Here is a 9467-nt window from a genome sequence, read left to right as displayed (position 1 = left end):
CCATGTCTCTTCTCTCACTGTGTCTGCTTTGCTTTCAATCTTTCTGCTCTTTTTCTGTTCCTGAACCTCTCCACAGTGTTCTTTTTCAGTGTGTCTTTCTCCATCTCTCGTGTTTAGCCTCCTTGTGTGATATGGAATTGACCCAATTTGTTCTCTCACTACTTAGCTTATGGGGGGAACTTTAGCCCTATTTAATTTTAAGAAACCTCTCAGCCCTTTTTCTTCTACTTCCTTTCACTGGTGTGTTCCTCCTAGCCTATTTAATTTTAAGAAACCTCTCAGCCCTTACTTCCTTTCACTGATGTGTTCCTCCTAAGCTTAGCCTTTATCATCAGCAGTGTGAAATTAATTTCTGTCATTTAAGGGTCATTGAGAAGGATAATGCTGGCCAAAAAAAAGTGTTGAGGGGACAGGATCAGTGTTTTGTAGTTCTAGTGTCCAACGATGCGCTTACGGGGTTGGAGTGTCAGTTGTTCTCCATGTGGGTCCTACTATGCTTGTAACTGTGGGAATAAAATCACTGTGCACTGCAGACATCACTGTGCTTGGGAGCTGAATGTACAGCGTTAGTACTCCCAAGATGTGTGTCCTAATGTACCTAGGGGCTGTGGGATGAATTCTGGAGAGGATGTCCTTGAGAATGGGTTCTGTGGTGCACAGGGGACTGGGAATGGAAATGGTGACAGTGCTGCTCTGAAAGCCAAAAGAGGCCATTCTGTAGCCACCAGTCTTCATCTTTGTTTTATGCTGTGTTCAGGGGCTAGGAATGTGAATCCGAATGCTAATGCCTTGATGATCCAAGCTGGCTGCTTTTTTAAAATGAGGCAGTTAATTTCAGTCACAAATGAATATTCTGACACTAACATTGTGATTTCCTGAGCGATCAAGTCTGAGGGAGACTTCATCTCAAATTAAATCAAAGCAGAGTCCTGTAGCAGAAGAATCATGCCTAAGGAAAGGATATCTCACCTGAAATATTGCTGTTTCAGTTCTCCAGTGAGGTAGCAGTGGGGAAATCAAGATCAAAGGGTCCTTGGCCAGGACAGGAACCTTTCTGGAATCCACAGTGGTTAACAGGGAGTCCCTCAAGGAGGAACTCCTTGGTGCTATTTGCTAGCAAGATCAGACAAAAGATGCCAGGTCCCTACAAAGTGATTCCCCATTTTGGCAGCGGATTTTGACAGATCCGTAGCTTCAGAAGGTGCCTCTCCCTAAGGGAAGGCTGAGTCATGAAGCATACATATGTTCTGGGGGTACTGTTAGATGCCCTCCTACCTGTTGTCCTATAGTTATACAATCAGCCTGTTTAGCACAGCTGTGTTACCTAGCACTAGAGAAGACATAATGGAGGCATTTTGGCCTTCGTACATTCCAGGAGGTTACTGACTTGTCATGCTTTTGAGGTTGATTTACCTTGTGCTGCCCCCTTCCTCACACTAGACTTGACATTTTTCAGGTGCTTCTGGCTCTGATGGATGCCTGGGCACTTTACAGGATATGTATCTCAGACTTCCAAAATTCTGCTCTCCCGCAACAATTATTTTTCTGTATATAATTTTTTTTTTCATTGTTAATGATAAAGATTAAGATTTTTGTCTTAAAGTCTGAGCTTTGAATATTCATGACAGACACACAAGGCTGAAAGTCACATGCTGTCGCATAATTGTAATTTATTTGTTAATTGCTGACAGGGTATTCAGTACTGACTTGGGACACACAAAATTAAGACAACCTCTGCTCTGAAGATCTCCTAGTCTAAAACACAGCTATAGAAAACTAGGACATACTGGTGAATTTAAGGAAGAGCATAATTTTCAGAGAGCATAGATCTTCAGTGGGATCATGGTATTTACATCAAATGTTTATCACAGGCTTCCTCTGAGGTGGAATACTGCAGCTGTTCTGCACCATTTATTTCATACAAAAGTGTTCATAGAAGGAAAAGGGAGTGTATTATTAATCTTCATAAAAGTGCAGGCTACTTTACAGACACATTTAAATGAAAGTGCTATGCCTGTAAGAGCTTACATTAAGAATGTTAAACCTGAACACCTACAATTAGAGTTTAAAAACCACATTTAGATACCTAAGCAAATAGCCTGACTTTTCTAGGTGCCCAGGAACATAGAGTTTGACTTCAACAGAAGCAATTAAGTCTTCAGCATTTTAATAAAGAGACACTTAGGTGTGTATGGTTTTGTAAATTTAAATTTGGATATTCAGGCTTCCAAAAGTTGACTTTTGAAGTTGAAGCAGTCTGATCCTGGCCTGTGTGCACTCCCCTCCCATCTGAGAACTGTGTGTGGCATTTCTCAGGTCAAGCCCTTAAGTAAAATGAAATGAGAAGGTCTAGAGAGTTACGGGAAAAGGATTATGTTACTGAAAGATCATGAGGTTATATTCGTGCTGAAGTATGTGTTCTGTAGGTTCTTGGGTTTTGTCTTGACATCTGGTTCTGTAGGCAAGTTTCTAGGGTAGAATAAAGAGTCAGAACAGTTGGAATGAAATACAATAAACAGTTTGAGGAGTTTTGATATTATTTCCTGGTGTGAGACAGGATTGTCTGTACTAATGTAGTACTTTGTTCCTCTGCACCCTCTCCTTACCACCCCAGCTTTTGCCTCCTCCCACTGCTTTTAAAATACAGCTGAATTCTGGTGTCTCTGGAGAAGTTTTTTCTTACCCCAGAGGTAAAGGTATCTTTGCCTACTACCTCCTCCCCTAAACTTCAGCTGACCTTCATATAGTGGGAGATTGACTCTGCATCACAGTTTGGATGTTTGTCCCTTCAAGTGTTAGAAAGGAGGTGTGGTTCAAGGCAACTGTGATATGGACAGCTGTCCCTCAAGAGCAGGACTGAGATGATTATCTCATTTTAAACATGAGTCTGTGGATGGGTATTACTGAGAGAGAGCAAGCATGCTGCAGTATTTGCCCAATAATTAATTGGGAGTTTTCATTTTAAGTTTGAAATGAAAATGCAAAATACTCAGAATGTTTCAAAAACTGGATGCCTTGCAACAGAACTGATTTAATGTTGTGGCCTGTGCTGCTTTGCCGACATTTGGGTTAGGCTGTCTTTTCATCTTTCTGTCTTTGACCTGCCCCATCCTCTACCCCATCCTATTGTGAACCTTGGAATTGTTACTTTAAAGGTAGATGCACAGATTTTGTTAGTTCCCAAGCTTTGTGAACCCTTTTCTGAATCCCGTCCTGGGCTTCCTAGCATCGTGTCACAGTCAGGTTCCTCTCCTGTACCTTTAAGGACCAGTATGTTTACACCCCGCCTACTTTACTGTCATTTCCTTCTACACCCCACTCCTCCTCCCAGTTCTCTCTGGACTGCTCTTTGCGTCTCATTTTCCAGGCTGTCCCTTTGGCATTTTGTCCTGTGGTCCTATAAGTCTAAAATGCTGCTTCACTCTTCATCAAGCAAGCACCCGTCATGTAATCTAGTCTCTAGGATTCTTCACTGGCAGGAATCCTTCCTTGCTACATCTCAGGTCCTGCTCTTATTCCCACACCTGTATTTTCACCTGTTCTTGGTTTGGTTTTCATTAAGTTATATGTTTGTGGAGACAGTATTTTTTATCTGAGGTTATGTCAAGTAACCTGTTCTTTTTACATAATAAGTATAATTTTGTTCCTCTGAAAATATCCAGTTCTACTAGACAGGGGAATGGCAGTTTGTCTCCATAATCCATCTGACTCATTCATTCTCCCCCCTCCTTTCTACCCTGTCCTCTTCCTTTCCTCAGGAACAGCTGGATTTTAGTTGGTTATAATACTTTACATTATTTTCTTTGATTCCTTCCAGCACTTCAGGATCTTGGTTTTGAAAATTGTGGTGAACTATTTGTGCAGGGCCCAGTATCTCATTCCTTGTCTTTCTGAGCTGGTCAATTTACTTGATATGAAGTAATGAAATAAGGGAATGTGTGTTCTTTTTTGGCCCTGTTTTATGTGTAAGAGAGACTGAGTAATGAGGGAGAGATGAGGAGCAAGAGCTTTTATACTTCAAGGAAAAAGTATTTGCTTTTTTTTTTTTTTTTACAATTAGCAATTCAAATTTTGTTTATTTTCTTTGCTGTATAAAGACTGTGGCTGATTATAGCAGAAATATGTAATTACTGCTAAAAGTTCAAAGCTGAATAGTTGGGAAGGAATTCTGACCTTTTTGTGGTCACAAATTAAAGGAGCAAAATTTCTGAATTCTCAGTTTCCCTGAAAAAACTATTGTTAACTAAAATGAAACCAATCCTCCCTCCCCGTCAGGAACTTGCAGACAAAAATAAACAAGCTGCTGAAACAGTTACCTCTGAAATTCCCTTTATCTCTACCTGAGCAAAGCAGGCGAGCTTTAAATGTAGAGAACTGTTCTGGGATTTGTGAGACCTCTGCCTGGTTCTGCTACTCCTTTGCTGGCTGACCTTGGGCTGTGTGACTCTATGCATGACTTCCCATTTATCCTGGAATAGGCTATTGATCTTTTACAAAAGTTCCAAAGTTAAGGATGAAAAACAATTTATAAAGGCTGGCTGTTCTTTTTGCTGTTGATTACCTCAGTTACAATGGGATATTGAACTCACAACCTCTATATTTTGTGGCATTGAGAAACAGTGAAAGCATGATGCCACAAATAATTTTTTTTTTCTTCATGAAAGGACATATGACTCCAAAACTGAAAGATCCTGTGCCATATATGCTGTCTAGAACTGTTCTTTAAGTTGATTTAAGTATGGATATTCCAAGTCCCTTGAAGCTTCTTTTAAGATCTCTAATGACCTTTTCTTGGCCAGGTCTCAGGGTCTCTATTCCTTCTTCATCCTTCTTGGCTTCCCTGCTGTTTTTGACACTTGATCATATCCAGTCTTGAAGTCTTGTCCTCCCTTGACTTTTCTGTCAGTATATTCCTGGTTTTCCTCCTACTGTTCTAGTCATTCATTCAGTAAATTCTGTACGTAGCTATTTACCTTCCTCCGTTTATGTTTTTCGGAAGATAGACACAAAGACCCACCTTTACTTGTTTTTATTTACCTCCTTCATACCAGTGATACTAATTTACTTGGCATACTGCCTTTGCATCTTTTCAAAATTCTTTGCCACAAGTTTAAGACTGCTGAGGCCAAGCTGGAACTCCAAAAAGTTCCTTTGAGATTACCTTTTGTTTCCTGCTTTCCTCTCTTGTGAGCCTCCGCAGTGGGTCCCATAACACGAGTTTTCTTGCACTCTTCTTGTTATGCATGTACAGGATGGGGACTTAACTTCCAGTTTCATAGCCTGAATGTCCTGCTGGTTCTTCCTCAGTTTCTTTGGATAACCCTTTTGCTTTCCCCTTTGTTTACTATCTTGATTACTACTAGTTATTCTTGCTGGCCTCTGACAACTGTGTTGCCTTCTTGTCTTGTTAAAAACAGTTACTGAAGCTGTCCTCCTTGCGTGTTTTCTCAACATGTTGCCGTCTCCTCCTTGTCAAGCCTGTTTGTTGGCTATCATCCACCCACATAAGGTTCCAGCTTCTTGTACTTACTCTAAGGGGCATTCACATTTGTTTCTTCTCTGTCTGTCACTCTCTCTTACTGTGTTGTCCTTTGCTTTGCCAGCAACACAAGCACGACATTGTGCTTTTCCATTTCTTGCATGAGTATCTCTTCACATTCTTCCTTAGCTGACTCATACCTTGATACATATAGGAAAATTGCCAGCCAATAGAGGCCAGACTCTGGAAACTACTTATTTGCATATTTGAAAATTATTCAGAAGGTCTACCTGATAATCAGAGGTAGCTGTGTTAAATGTACCCATCTCCCTGACTCCTTTTGTAAAGAAGGATGATTACAAATGTAAATAAAGATCATCATAAGCAAAGATGCCGCATCTCAAAGACTAGGAAGGTCAGGGTTGGAGCAGAACAATATTTACTTGCAGTTGCAAGGTGGCATCAGTGGCAAGTATGTGTGTGGAAGAAAGGGGTTTCTTTCAGTATCCTTTAGGTAGTGAACAGAAGATTTAATTTCAGGATGATACACTAAATGAAGCACTTTTTTAGTGGGATGCAGAAAGCCAAGTAGCAATGCTAGTGTTTTAAGCCAAGAGAAACTCTTAATGGGTGTGTGTTTCTTGCTGGTGTGGTTCTGAATCCTCTTGACCTTCAAGCTTGGTACACATCTTTACAGGTTGTGAGCCTGGCTAGGGATTGTCCTGTGTTTTGTCTCCTGGAAGTCAGTTCAGTAGCTTTCATTCAGAATAACAGCTAACAGAACAGTGAAAAGGAATTATGTTAAAACAGCAGTTGAGACCTAATTTATGATCGTCACACAGTGTTACTTGATTCTTCTGATCGTTCTTCAATTTCAGCTGCACTTTGCTTCCAAACTCCTCTTTAATAGGCTTTTCTGCAGTGCTGTGGTAATCTTAACTCTGGGAGCATTTGCTCTGTGTACATTTTGGCCGCGTGGTCTACAACCAGTCTTCACTTGATACAAAATTCCTTATTTTCTATGAATTCAGTACATAATTCTTGCTGGTGCTTGATACCCATTTCCAGAAGTGGGATAGAATGGGTTGTGACTTGTTTCAGCAACTACTGCAGAGTTGATATTAACTCATCTATTTTCAGTGGTTCAGCCTTTGGTGAACAGGTTCTGACCACTTGCAGTCAGATTTTAGTTTTCACTCTAGCTGGCTGGCATTCATTTGGCCCTGACAGCTCTCATGTAGAAGCTTTGTAGTATTACTGTTATTAAAACACATGATTAGCAGTACTTTTTCAGTGATAGACCAATTTTTTTAAGGGGAATAAGAATACAGCTTTCATTTAGAAGTCCATGTTGCATTCTTTTAACCTAGGTTTCTGTGCTTATCTTTGCAATGATGTGAAGATCTGAGCAGGATATTCTGCATGTTGAACTACTTCTGATGTCTCTAATTTCAGAGATACAATCTGGGTATCATATCAGTGTTTACATATCCTGTACTGAAGGTTGACTGCCGCATGTTATTCTGGTAGGCAGCTAAAATGGAAATCCTTCTCTTCAACCTCTGTGCTCCCATAAGGCTATGGGAAATACCTTCTCTTAGATAGTTTCTCTACCAAAGACTTCCGGGTTTCTAAAGGAAAATTAAATTCCAGATATGTGCTTGTAAATTTGAATTATTTCAAAAGCAATACCCACTACCTTTCTCAGTGTAAGAGCAATTATTCTGTTAATGTTCTTAAAGCATATGCCAAAGATTTCTCTTGCCTACCTTGGCATATGTTTAGAATTACATCTTTTACTTGCAATGGTAAAACACTGCATAGTGGTACTGAGGATGGAGAGGCACTGTAGAGACATTTCCACTGTGGTAGAAATATTTTCATTGTGCTTCTTCAAAGTTGCTGGTTTACTTTTTACTTCAAATCTGTTATTGGGAGGGTTGTCATGGAACATTTGGCTTATTATTAGAATAAATAGTTTATAGTAGTCTTATTACAAAGAAAATATTATTCAGTTCAAATGTATTTTAGGCATACCAGTATTCTCAATATAATTTGCTGTTTCTTTTGCCACGTGTTTTGTATTCCCCACTTTCACTTACGCAGCACCATAAGTAAGCAAACTTATCTTAACTTTGAACGCATATTTTCAGACTGTCTGAGGGGTATCTGCAATATTTGTGTAGTATTCCTCTCTGTATTTTTGCTGCTTGTTTATATAGCAGACAACAAAAATATTTGATTTGTTTGTTTTATTAAAATCTGACAAGGCACTAGCTATGTTTGATCCTATCTTTTTATGCCTGTGAAGTTACTGTATCCCTTGACATGAGAGTATTTTAGACTTTGGCTGTAATGCCATCTATTGATACATTTAAATAAGCAGTTCAGGTTTTGTAAACTGTACCATTTTGCCAGTTTTGTACAAAACTAGTACATAATTGCTTTTGGAATTGGATCCTGATGCTCTTCCAACATGGGGGTTTTGGTGACTTTATAGTCCCCCCAAGACTTCATGCTTCATTAGTACCAAGAATGCATGCACAGTCATTGCTGTTCATTCACTAAATTAAAAATACAAAATTATACCCTGCTTGTGTAGCTTTTACAAAATGGAGGGTATTGAAAAGTCCTATGTTAAATATGTTCTTATGATATTGTATCATTAGTAACAATTATGAAAACAAAATTGTTTTCTTTTAATTTTTCCTCAAGTCTTAATATGAACCCTATGTTACTGAGAATTCTATTTGTTAAAGGAAAACCATATCTGTGTAACAATTTAATTAAAACAATTAGTCCAATGATTTATATTAAGCTATACATGGTCTAAAAGTTTTCACCTTCCTCCAACTCTGATTTTTCTGTACCATCTTGATGTGTTGTAACTTTTAGCAGATTTCCAGTGCAGAATGCCCTAATGACTGTAGCACCTGTGTTCTTTTACACAAGATAGCCTGGAACATTCAAAGCCCTCCTACCTTGCACACTAAGTAGCCTGAGTCAGACCACTGTGGATGGGCGCAGATTGTGGCAGTTCATGCTTGTGTAGGTGATACCAGGCTGCATGCTGTTAGGTGACAGTAACTTCCTCTGCTTGAATTCTTTTTTCCTTTGTGGTTCATGACTAGTGAGAACTGTGTGTGTCCCCTGTTAACCATATCTGCAAGCCTATAGTTTATTGGGAAGTTGTTTTTTTGCCTTGTTCTTGTGCTCCCAAAGAAGGGAAACAGGGTTCTAGGTTATGACCATTTTTCTTCTCTTAACCCCAGGCACCGGTTTTCTTCCCTTCATATGGCACAGCAGACAGAAATGTACTTTCAAACTGCAGTGCTTTTCTTTTGGTTTTGCTGATATGCTAACATGACACCTACCACTCCTTCCAGGTTAAGTTTCATTTTATGAAACCTCTCTTCCTCTGGATTTGCAGCCTCTCTCTTCCTTCTGGATTTGATTCCAGAAATGTAAACATTTCCTGAAGGTTTCTCACAAGTAGTTACAAAAATTATGGATAGCAATTTCAGATGGTGCAGGTTATTATTATCCTTTTTTCTCATTTCTTCCATGAAACAAATATCTCTGAGGGAGGATGTGTGCTTAGAGAAGATAAGATTTTTAGGTGTTGTGTTCCTGCTTTCTTAGTTCACACCTCCTTATTTTTGAGGGAAAGCACGTCTTGAAGTGTCAGATTTATCTTCATGCCAGAGTTAGCAAAATTGATCCTATACCCCTTCTGTATCGACATAAAAATACAGGTTTCTTGCATGTATAACTTCCACAAGTATGTTAAAATTGCCTTTTTCCATGAAAGCAGAAGCTGTCTGTTTCTCCAAGCATGTGGTATTCTTGTGTGTTACTTTTCTCCTTACTTTTTGAGGCAGTTTCCTGTAATTAATATCCCACTCACCTTTATGTTTCAGAAGGGTTGCAGTCAAAATGTTCTTTTTTACCAGTTTGTTACATTTGAGGTTTTTGCTTGTTAAATTCC

This window comes from Chaetura pelagica, unplaced genomic scaffold (genome assembly GCF_000747805.2).
Source record: "Chaetura pelagica isolate M959 unplaced genomic scaffold, ChaPel_1.0 scaffold198, whole genome shotgun sequence".
Taxonomy (NCBI): domain Eukaryota; kingdom Metazoa; phylum Chordata; class Aves; order Apodiformes; family Apodidae; genus Chaetura; species Chaetura pelagica.
The sequence above is the reverse complement of the archived record's forward strand: the minus strand, read 5'-3'. Positions refer to the sequence as shown.